At 35.2% G+C, this 11755-nt stretch overlaps 1 pseudogene; it reads right to left on the bottom strand.

Moving 5' to 3' along the window:
- Nucleotides 1-1279: 1279 nt before the first annotated feature.
- LOC143529168 (GDSL esterase/lipase At4g10955-like) lies at nucleotides 1280-11096 on the bottom strand (annotated as a pseudogene).
- Between the last annotated feature and the right edge of the window lie 659 nt (nucleotides 11097-11755).

Raw genomic sequence — 11755 nt, 5'->3', positions numbered from 1 at the left:
TAACTCATAAGTTGGAGAATGTTTCAAAATAAATGGTTATAATCACCATTTATTGAGTAGCAAAGGCAACTAATTGTCTTCAATGTTATTTTCTAAATTTGAGACTTTGCTATTTTTTTTCTTTTTTGGATTTTGGGAAATTATTTATGAACGTTTGGACTGGATGTATGGATGTTTCGATTGAAATGGTGATTTAAGTCACGATGTTTGGATTTTATTGTTGCTTTATTAAACGGTTTTATCAAAATTGTAATTGTTATATCTCATTGTTAGATTCATATTTGTAGCATTTTTTATGTTGTGTACTTATATATTTTATAATTTCAATAAAAATAGTTTATATAGCATATACAACTTATGTTACAACATTTACATGTTTACGATTCATAGTTTACAACATATGATTTCAGTACATGATAAAGTTTTAATTATTATGTCATTTTTTGTTTCATGGTATAAGTTAGAAATATGTTTTAATTTGTTATTTATCTCTATTTTTCGTTGTATGTTGGATTTTTTTAATTAAAACATTAATGTGATACATTATATTAATAATGTTAGATTATCTGCCGTTTACGATTCATTAAAATGTATAACACATACATATATATACATATATATGTGTATATATGAAGTTTTATATATTTCCATCCGTGTTTAACACGGGATATAACCTAGTGTTTTAATATGGTAACCTCAAGTTCCATTAAGTTACACCAATAACTCGACAAGTTTTTAATATGGCATGAACAGATAATGTAGCGAACAAAACCGATGCCGACAAAGTTTCCGTCGCGTTCCTGCCACAACGCGCGAGTTTAAAGCAACTAGTTATATATTATATAAAATCACACTCATTTTTCTGAAAAAAAAAAGTTTATGAATTTTATAATTTGTACACTGAACACGGCAATCACTCAATACATAACAAGAAGTCAGTCGCTTTTAATACAAATAAAAGTTTTCTCGACTAGCGTAAAAACTGCATTTCTTCTATAAAAATCTAATTATTACCGGTCGTAAACCGAAAGAAATGAGTAGGTTTTATACCAAAGATTCAAAAGGGTCCTATGTCTTGGGCCTCCAATGGTTGGGCGGGTCCTGTCTGTTTATACAAAGAAAGGGTAGTTGAATCACTTAACGAAACAATCATAGCTAAGTAGCTAACCATCCGTGGAAAATAAATTGGTTGAAAAAATAATCCAAAATTTTTATTAAAACCAGCTTTATGTAGAAAACTTCAATCAACATGTACACAAAAAGCTTGTCTATAATCCAATCATTGGCTATTTGTAGCGGAGCCTTGAGGAACACTATACATTAATGACTTCAATTGCTTACTAAGCTTACTACTTTCCAAAGCCAGTTCAAGCTCTAAGTCATCCGACCACCATTACTCCGATCCATGTGCTTCCAAAAACTTTTGCTTCCCTTTTGACAACACAAAAAGCTTCACGGCGATTGAAGGCGGCCTCACATTCTCCTTCTCGCCATCACCACCAGCGGTTTGATCAGTATGATAGCAACATATATGTAATCACTATTGTTAACATACAAATGAGGCACCCATTTATTAAATGCTGCTACATGATTACCACAACCGCCATCCTTTTCAACACCACCATACACCATTGCTTTAACTTTTTGCCAAACAACAACCGCCTTTTCGCCTACGTTTTTCAAACTCATTGCAAGTGAAACCGAGGGTGGATTAAACAAATGGGTCTCCACAAAAAGCCCATTTTTGGCCAACGATTCCCCAATTTGGAGGGTGAATCCTGCCCCTAAAGAATGGCCCGCGACAGCCACATTATTACTTCCATACGCATCACAAATCGCCTTCAATGCTTTAAGTGCCCCATCAAACCTCGCAGAACCTTTCAAACTTTCCCATGCTAGAAACCTTATACGACAACACTAAGATCAGTTTGTAGTGAGAGATCAGTAGAGAGAGCAAGCAGGTATTTTTAAGCTAGGTTTCTTGAGCTACATGACAGCTTTCTATAAAAGAAACTAGGATTAATTTTATATTACAAACATGAACATTTTCATAAATACCCAAGCAAGACTAAAAATTTCACATAACCCCGACTTTAATGAATTTTTATTTGGTTTTTGATTGAAATCGACGATTTATTTTCAGAAAATTATTGTTTATGGACAAAAAAGATATATATATATATATATATATATATATATATATATATATATATATATATATATATATTGTTGGGTTTTAACAAGATTATCAAAGTCATAAAACTCCAATTTTATGAAAAACGCAACGGATAAAAGATTTAAATCTTGTTAGTTTATAATAAAACCAATTTTATACATGCAAAACCCAAACCCGGATCCAAATACGAAATACATACTATCAAACACGTGCATGTCACTATAAGTTCATGCATGTTAAACTACCTTTCAAGTAAACCAAAGAAGTATGAAGAAGATGGTGAAAAGTAGGCAAGAACTTCAATAGGTAGTTCCTCAAGCTAGTATACCCAAGCTCCAACAACACACCTTTAGCTAGGATTTTAGCACTTGAAAAACACCTCCTTGTTCTTCTTCTCCTTTGGCCGAAAATTGGGAGAGAAAGGAAGAGAGTGGGAGTGTTTTTGTTACTTGCAAAAAAATGTTGAATGAAAGAGGGAGAGGTGTTCATTCAAAATGCACCTCACTATGGACCAATAATATCCATTGCATGTACCCACTCACAAAAAAATATAATAAAAAAAACATAAGAAAGAGAGGAGAGGGGGGGGGGGGGGGGGCTTCCTTCCTTTCTTATCCATATATAACTTTTTTTTTATAAAGTTTCCTTTTATACACAATGGTATAAAACTCATATTGTGTTATAATACAACATATTATAGGTAACATGCTAGGTAACATTTTTTAACATATTGTTACTTAACCATCTTAAGTAACATTATGGAATGCTCTCTCTCAAAATATAAATCATCCATATGATTTATTTATTTCACAAGTATATTGTATTTAGAAACCCTTTCTAAATAACACAAGTGTTAATATTTATTTACTTATGATCATATCATATATAAACAAATATAATTGGTGTTTGTATAGCTTGTTATTGGGTATGACCCGACTTGGATCATAACGTACTAGCCACATCAATAATAATATGTGTCTTGGGCAGACCGAGACCAACAATCTCCCACTTGCACAAGATACATAGAAGATTGATGCAAGTAGCAAATACCGCCTAACTATGGTTTACTACCCCTAATACGCATGACGTAGTGCCATTCAATAACATCATCCCCTTCAAGTCCCTTACTTGAAATGATTTAGGTACATCTATCATTTATCCTTTTGCCTCAGATGTCATGTCAAATCCAGAGACACAGAGTGATCATTCTCTGTTGATTTAACTTTCAGGCCTTAGACATCTCACTCTCAACGAATAAGAGGGACAAATCCCCTCTTGACTACATACGTCTCTCACAATCACCTTGTACCAGACCTGATCTTTGCCTTATGTACTGTCATATTTCAGAGCAGCGAAGAACTAAGTCAAAGTATAATACTTGGTGAATATCAAGACCCAATATGTATCTCAGGTCGGAGGATACTATGATATTCGCTTTTACTCAAATTTACTCATGATCAATCACAAGGATTCCATGAAGTAACATTTGAGAGCAGGTCAGTCCAATATTTATAACCCATAAATATCTATGAACCTTGGCAGCACCCTTGCTCTATATTCATATCCCATGAATATCCACCAATCCAAGTTCATAATAGTCTTACCTTCATATTTGTTCCCACAAATATGAGCGACTACGGACATTTAGAATAAGTAACTTATTCACGGATTTAAACATGCTAAAATGGAACATAACTCAAAATGTCATAATGATAAACCATAATCATATGAATGAGTGAAAATAACAATTGTTCCGATATCCAAATACAAAATTAGATCATATCCAATCACTAGAATATCGAAGTCCTAAGGCACAAGTGTGACCTTCATGCTTTGGCCTTTCAAGGAGCTTCGTGAGTGGATCCGCAATGTTTTGATCGGTGTGAACTTTGCGAATACGTATCTTTCCTTTCTCAACTTCATCCCTTATGTAGTTGAATCTCCGCTCAATGTGCCTCGTCTTTTGATGAGCACGAGGTTCCTTGATTTGAGCAATCGTACCCTCGTTGTCACAAAAGATTTCTAGAGGGTCCTGAATGGTACGGACCACCCCTAGGTCGGCAATGAATTTCCTAATCCACGAAGCTTCTTGAGTTGCCAATGAGGCGGCAATGTATTCCGATTATGTGGTGGACAATGCTACCACATCTTGTTTCGAGCTCTTCCAAGAGACTGCCCCACCATTCATAACGAAAACATATCCCGATTGTGATCGAGAATCATCTCGATCCGTTTGGAAACTTGCATCCGTGTAGCCCTTTACAACGAGTTCCTCCTCACCAGAACCGTATATTAAAAACATGTCCTTAGTCCTTCTAAGGTGTTTCAATATACTCTTAACCGCCATCCAATGGCTACTTCCCGGATTATGTTGGAATCTACTTGTCATGCTTAAAGCGCATGACACACCGGTCTAGTGCATGCCATTGCATACATGATGGATCCAATAGCCGATGCGTATGGGATCCCATTCATTTTATCTTGCTCTTCCTTTGAGCTTGGACATTGAGACGTACTCAATATCATTCCTCTTTGAATAGGTACCAAACCTCTCTTAGATTTCTCCATTTTGAACCTTTTCAAGATTTTGCCAATGTATGCACTTTGGTTTAAACCTATCAACCGCCTTGATCTATCCCTATAAATCTTTATTCCCAAAATATAGGCGGCTTCACCAAGATCTTTGATGGAAAAACAACTTCCAAGCCATGCTTTTACACCTTCCATGGTTGGAATGTCATTCCCAAATAGTAGTATGTCATCAACATACAATACTAAGAAGGTAATGATGCTCCCACTAGCTTTCTTATACACACAAGCTTCATCACCATTTTTGATGAATCCAAATTTCTTAACTTCTTCATAAAACGGTGATTCCAACTTCTAGATGCTTGTTTCAATCCCTAGATTGATTTCTTTAACTTGCATACTTTGTTAGGATGTTGTGGATCGATAAAACCTTCGGGTTGAACCATATAGACATCTTCCTCAAGATGCCCATTTAGAAAAGCGGTTTTGACATCCATTTGCCATATCTCATAGTCATAATGTGCAGTTATGGCAAACAATATCCTAATAGACTTTAGCATTGCTACGGGAGAAAAAGTTTCATCCTAGTCAACCTCTTGAGTTTGAGTGAAACCTTTTGTTACAAGTCTTGCTTTATAAGTATCCAAGTTTCCATGCATATCGATTTTCTTCTTGAAAACCCACTTACTTCCAACCGGTTTGGAATTAAGAGGTGGTATAACCAAATCCCATACTTGGTTGTCATGCATGGATTGCATCTCAACGTTCATGGCTTCAAGCCATTTGTCACAATCGGATTGTGACATTGCATCACGATATGTGGTGGGTGCATCCGAATCTACCACATAGCATCCATCCATGAAAAATCCATATCTTTCGGGTGGATGACTAATTCTAACGGATTTGCGAACGTTTTGTGTGTTTTGATCAACCATTTGATCATTCTCAACATCCTCTTGTTGATTGCTAGTATCAACCAAACGTGTATCGGCTTGTGGTTCTCGATCCTCCTCGAGTTCCACCGTTCTATTAGTACCTTCCATAAGGAACTTAGTTTCCAAGAACTCGGTCTTTCGAGCAACAAACACCTTTTGCTCGGTTGGGTTGTAAAAATAATATCCCATAGAATCTTTGGGATATCCTACAAAGATACACTTAGTGGATCGACTTTCTAGTTTGTTTTGGGTGTTGTTCTTAACATAAGCCTCACAACCCCATACCTTTAAATATGATAATGATGGAGCCCTTCCATTCCATATTTCAAAAGGTGTCTTGTCCACTTTCTTGGTTGGGGCCATATTTAGAATACGGGCCGCGGAGAGCAAAGCGAAACCCCAAAATGATAGAGGCAATGTGCTTCTAGCCATCATAGATCGAACCATATCCAATAAAGTTCGATACCTCCTTTCGGATTGTGTTGTGGTGTTCCGGGTGGAGTAAGTTGTGAGATGATCCCACAACTCCTAAGATGATCTTGGAAAGCATCACTTAGGTATTCACCTCCTCTATCCGAACGAAGTACTTTGATGGTTTTATCGAGTTGATTTTGTACTTCATTTTGGAAGATTTTGAACATTTCAAAAGCTTCATCTTTGTGTCTTAACAAGTACACATACCCATAACGACTATAGTCGTTGATAAAGGTAATGAAGTATCTCTAACCATTCCTTGTCATTGCCTTAAAAGGACCACATACATCCGAATGTATGATACCTAATAAGTCTTTTGCCCTTTGGTTTGTTCCACTAAAGGGGTCCTCAGTCATCTTTCCTAACATACAAGACTCGCATTTATCAAATGAATCATCACTTGATTCCAAAAGACCATTCTTTTGAAGTGTATATATGCGATCTTTGTTTATGTGACCAAGGCGACAATGCCAAAGATAAGTCTTACTCAAATCCACTTTGAGTCTTTTGGTGCTTGATTGGTACAACATGTTATCATAAGATGTGTTATCATGAACTAATTCATAAATGCCATTAGATGGCATTGCTTTAAAATAAAATACATCATTCATGAAAACTTAAATACAATCATCCATAAACTTAAAATCATAACCATATTGTCTTAACAAGGAAACGGAGATAATATTCCTAGTCAAACTAGGAGCATACAAAACATTACTTAAAATAACTTCCAAACCATTTGGAAGCTTCAAAATGTAGTCCCCTCGGGCTTCGACAACAACCTTTGCTCTGTTTCCCATGAAGAGACTAATATCTCCCTTCTTGAATCCTTCATTTTCTTTGAACCCCTGCAACAAATTGCAAATATGAGTTCCACATCCGGTATCCAATACCCATGTGTTAGAGGAAATAATATTAAGATCAACATGAATCATGAAAGTTGTACCCGAGGTTTGCCCCCAATCCCTCTTAGCTTTCAACTCTTTGAGATAGGTTGGACAATTCCTCATCCAATGCCCTATCTCCACACATCCAAAGCACGGATCCTCCACGCAAACCTTTGGCTTCTTTTCCTTCGGTTTGGGTGGTCCCACTTTTGCCTTTCCCTTGAACTTAGCCATGACTTGTCCCTTACCTTTGGAAACCTTTGCCTTAGGTTCCGGGTGATGCCTCTTCCTATTGCCTCCCTCATTGATCGTGAGAACGGGTAAAAGCTTTTTACCCATTCCCGTCTCGGCCGTCTTGAGCATTGCATGAAGCTCACCAATGGTCTTGTCCCACCCATTCATGTTATAATTCATAACAAAAGTCTCAAATTTCTTGGTTAGCCTATTTAGGATCAAATCCGTGGCTAACTCGTTTGAGACACGACAATTAAGGCACTCGAGACGATCAATGTGGCTTTTCATCTTAAGCACACAGGAGGGAAGCGCTCGAACCGTTTCGAAGCGTTCCACCCTAGCTTGTGTAAGGAATATTTCCTTAAGTTGGGTGATCATGTCGTATGCCCCATGAAGTTCAAAATCCTTTTGAATTTCGGGAATCATAGTTCCCAACATGAGGCAAGCAACTTGCACCGAATCCTCGTTGTGCTTAACCCAATAGTTATGGTTTTGGACATCGTCAACACTAGGTTCATCGGGAATAGGATCCTCTATTACGTAGTATTTCTTTTCTTGCTTGAGAACGATTCTCAAGTTTCGATACCAATCCATAAAGTTGTTATAGTTTAGACGATCCTTGTCAAGAATAGATCTAAGTGATAGGTTGTTAACAGGTGGAATAATAACGTTAGGTGGGTTGTTGATTGCATCCATCTACAAATATAACAAAGCTCAATTTTAGTATTTTCGATATAAATAATTAATTTTAATCGTTAATACCCTTTATGTCTCCAAGACAATTAATGATTAAAATCTAGAATCCAACGTTACATTCAAATAGTAGTTAGGTGACCTTTATCCTACTATATAAATTAACAAGGTAGTTAACGTTTGACGATTGCAACCCTTTGCAACTTCTAGTTTTATGGGATCGGTTAAACATCTTATGTTTAGTTGGCATGTTTAATCCCATCAACACCATTGTATGCCATGCTTCGGTGACCCTATTCACATGGTTTCCAATTTAAGTCGTCCTACTTATACACATATGTGAGTTTAAACATATAAGCTGTTAGGTGACCTTTATCCCACAAATATTATAAATCCACCTAAACCTCACAAGTTTCCTTCAACATGGTTAGGTGACCTTTATCCCATATCGAGTTCCCAAGTGATTCGAGTGTTGTATAAAAGGATGGTGTTCGACTTATTTTACAAAGGGATTTTCATTTTCTAAATTCTAGATTGGAAAACCATTTATGTACCTTTCATTTGCATGCGTTCAAATGTATGGTACTTAGTTGAAAAACCCATTTTCAAAGTTCCTATTAATAAAACCCATTTTATTATGAAATCATTAGACTTTAATAAAACCAATTTTTATTACCTAACGATTTCTAAGGAACCAATTTTATGCTAGTTGTTGATATTAAGTAGTTAGCAGACCATATTGCAATAACACAAAGAAAATCAACCATGCAAGCATAAAACATACAATCACAAGTTCATAACCATAGCCTCCTAATGTTGACTACACTTGTTGACCAAAGACAAGTGTGTCAAAAAGGTCTCTCCTAAGGGACCCGAAAGGACATAATCTTGTGTCGGTGAACTCCCACTTGATCCCGCATCCAAATGCTCCAAGTGTTCACCCCCGTGTTGTGGTTTCCACTTTATTTGGGCTTCCATCCTTGCATCTTCTTTTACAAAATATGTCCTAATACATTTTTTCTAGTAAAAGAAATGCATCTAATCTACTTATTATTACAAACCAAATGAATGAATAAATAGATTACACACCCAAATAAATATTACAACCATATCGAATGAACAAACAACCACTTGAATGAACAAACACATCAATACAATCATTTAACCAAACACAAGGCCATGGCTAGGTTATGAACATCTATTACACATCCAAATATGCAATAATCCAAGACCAAAAATTGGTTCCCCTTTCCCTCAAACTTTCGGCCAAAAAAAAAAACAACCAAACCGAAAGTTTCGGGTTTTTGTCCAAACAACACAATCAATCATCCAAATGACTTAGTTTTTCAAGATTACCACATGCATGTAAAGTATAACCTTGAAAAACCACGGGGTAACCAAAACCCCTAAAATTTTCAGCCATATGGTAAAACCCCACCATAAACCTGAAAATTTTTGGGTCTAATGAAGCATGCATCCGTATAAGCGGCTCTTGATGCCATTGTTGGGTTTTAACAAGATTATCAAAGTCATAAAACTCCAATTTTATGAAAAACGCAATGGATAAAAGATTTAAATCTTTTTAGTTTATAATAAAACCAATTTTATACATGCAAAACCCAAACCCGGATCCAAATACGAAATACATACTATCAAACACATACTTGTCATTATAAGTTCATGCATGTTAAACTACCTTTCAAGTAAACCAAAGAAGTATGAAGGAGAAGGTGAAAAGTAGGCAAGAACTTCAATAGGTAGTTCCTCAAGCTAGTATATCCCAAGCTCCAACAACACACCTTTAGCTAGGATTTTAGCACTTGAAAAACACCTCCTTGTTCTTCTTCTCCTTTGGCCAAAAATTGGGAGAGAAAGGAAGATAGTGAGAGTGTTTTTGTTACTTGCAAAAAAAATGTTGAATGAAAGAGGGAGAGGTGTTCATTCAAAATGCACCTCACTATGGACCAATAATATCCATTGCATGTACCCACTCACAAAAAAATATAATAAAAAAAACATAAGAAAGAGAGGAGGGGGGGGGGGGGGAGGAGGGGGGCATCCTTCCTTTCTTATCCATATATAACTTTTTTTTTATAAAGTTTCCTTTTATACACAATGGTATAAAACTCATATTGTGTTATAATACAACATATTATAGGTAACATGCTAGGTAACATTTTTTAACATATTGTTACTTAACCATCTTAAGTAACAGTATGGAATGCTCTCTCTCAAAATATAAATCATCCATATGATTTATTTATTTCACAAGTATATTGTATTTATAAACCCTTTCTAAATAACACAAGTGTTTATTTATTTACTTATGATCATATCATATATAAACAAATATAATTGGTGTTTGTATAGCTTGTTATTGGTATGACCCGACTTGGATCATAACGTACTAGCCACATCAATAATAATATGTGTCTTGGGCAGACCGAGACCAACATATATAGTATATATATATATACATATATATATATATATATATATATATATATATATATATATATATAGTTAAAAAAGGGAAAAAATTAAGCTAAAAATGGGTAAATATAAAAGTTTGAAGATAAAGATGAGCATATATGAAGTTTTAAAATTATAGAAATATAAGAGTAAAAGATCCTTTATTAAATTGTTTTTAATGAATTGGGTATATTTGATATTTTTAATTAGTTTCTAAGGGCATATATGATATTTTTTAGTTTTGCATGGATATATATGATATTTTCCAAGTTTATAGGGGTATATATGAAACTAGAACCTTGTAACTAATTCAATAGTTAAACAAAGTCAACACACGAATACCTGAGGTCGTCTTCTATGTCACGTCTAACAGTCGGGCCTTTTTATAAGTGTGCCCCGAAGGGCTAGAACCCGCACAAGGTGCACAGGTCGGCCTAACGAGGATGATATTAGACATGGCTTGCTGACCCTGTCCATTCTAGTATTGCATCATAAATAGATCCGTCGTGTTCATCGATTAATGCTTTTGAAAGTTTGTATTTAAAGGTTATGAACCATTTTGGGGTGAGTACGGTTTCTTGTGATCGGTTTTCTTGTCGGTCGAGTTCGAGTAGGTAAATTGATTGGATGAAGCAGACTATGACAGTCCTTTTGTAGTTTCCATCTTTCCTAGAATCATAAAAGTTATTTACAATACTAATGTGATTAGTAAGAACATATTTTTATTAGAAATTTAAATGCTATGTTGCAGATGACACAAATATAATCAGGTTTTGAGTTGTGGTTTCTGACTCATATAGTTTCTAGTTACTTGTTTCTCCCATTTAATTAAAGAAGACCTTGCTTTTATTTTATTCAATGTGCCTTTTTGGCCTGGCCCAGTCAATACCCAGCCGAGTCTTTTTTTTTTGTCATGTTTTGCGTTAATTTCTTTTACCCGTTTGTTAAACAAGTTGACCTGATAAAAAATCAGATAAAAAAAAATATTTTATAAGGTCAACACATTTATTACCCTTTTAACCCATTTAGTACCCTGTTTAATTAAAGGGGTCATACTTTGGGTCGACTTCTTTAACCCATTTAGTTAAACAAGTTGACATGTCAACCAGTTTTAAATTTACTAGATAAAAAGAACTACATATACTTTATAAGTTAGACATGCCAACCCGCTTGTGGCCTGTTGAAGCTATTTAGTATCCGACTTAATTAAACAGGTCATGTTTTAGGTTGACTTCTTTGACTTGTTTTAGTTAAACAAGTTGATCTGTAAACCAGTTTGAAATTAGATAAATATATATATATTTTATTATTTTAATAAAATAAAGAAGATGAAAATCTTGTCATTATGATCAACA

This window comes from Bidens hawaiensis, unplaced genomic scaffold (genome assembly GCF_021521415.1).
Source record: "Bidens hawaiensis isolate Kalapana, Puna unplaced genomic scaffold, B.hawaiensis_p1.1 tig00008513_1, whole genome shotgun sequence".
NCBI classification, from domain to species: Eukaryota; Viridiplantae; Streptophyta; class Magnoliopsida; order Asterales; family Asteraceae; genus Bidens; species Bidens hawaiensis.
Note: the sequence above shows the minus strand (reverse complement) of the source record. Positions and strands in the feature narration are given on the sequence as shown.